This window comes from Eurytemora carolleeae, unplaced genomic scaffold (assembly GCF_000591075.1).
Source record: "Eurytemora carolleeae unplaced genomic scaffold, Eaff_2.0 scaffold819, whole genome shotgun sequence".
NCBI lineage: Eukaryota > Metazoa > Arthropoda > Copepoda > Calanoida > Temoridae > Eurytemora > Eurytemora carolleeae.
The window spans coordinates 68,596-69,286 of NW_019397263.1; the positions used below are offsets into that span (position 1 = coordinate 68,596).

The 691-nt window shown below is 38.6% G+C and overlaps 1 protein-coding gene across 1 annotated transcript in view; it reads left to right on the top strand.

Moving 5' to 3' along the window:
* LOC111713114 (apoptogenic protein 1, mitochondrial) overlaps positions 1-691 on the top strand; it is a 20,762-nt gene that overhangs the window by 8,903 nt on the left and 11,168 nt on the right. The gene's annotated exons all lie outside the window — the stretch shown is intronic.

Sequence of the window (691 nt, forward strand, 5' to 3'; positions counted from 1 at the left end):
CCCCCCCCATCGTATCCAGGTGTTCTAGTACATTTTTGAAAAGCCCTTAAAAAATGGAATTAAAAATAGGTGTCCTTAATATATGTTTTAATAGTGTTTAAATCTGAACTTTATTTCAATCGATAAATCAAGTTTGTCCTGCTTCGCGTAGAGCCTAGAAATCTAATCTGAAATATAAATGAACGGGGCATTCGCGCTTCTGTTTGTTTCAACCATGTAGATACTACATTTCCAAATTTGAAATTATCTTTATTTAACATACTTTAGATAGTTTTTATGAGCAACATTTTACAGTTTTGTAGTGATATACACAAATAAGGAGGTAATCTCATAGAAAACGATTTTTGGACCCAACCCCCCTCCTATAAATTTTTTATACATGATGGATCTCATGTAACACATGGATATAACTGGTAATGTGGCCGAAGCGCCCGGCCCCCAAGTGTCTCCTAGCCGTGGCGCTCGGCTCCCTAGCCTATCCTAGCCGCAGCACTTAGACCCCTAGCCTTTCCTAGCCGCAGCGCTTGGCCCAGAAAATGTCTTAACAAAACCTAACTCTAAAAAAATAAAAATAAATACTAATAATTTTGCTGTATAAAAGTGGTCATGCTCAAAATTCGGTAATTTCCTAGTATACGATTTTTGGACCCCCCCCCAGCCCCCATTCCCCTTTATTTTCCGATCCTCTAGT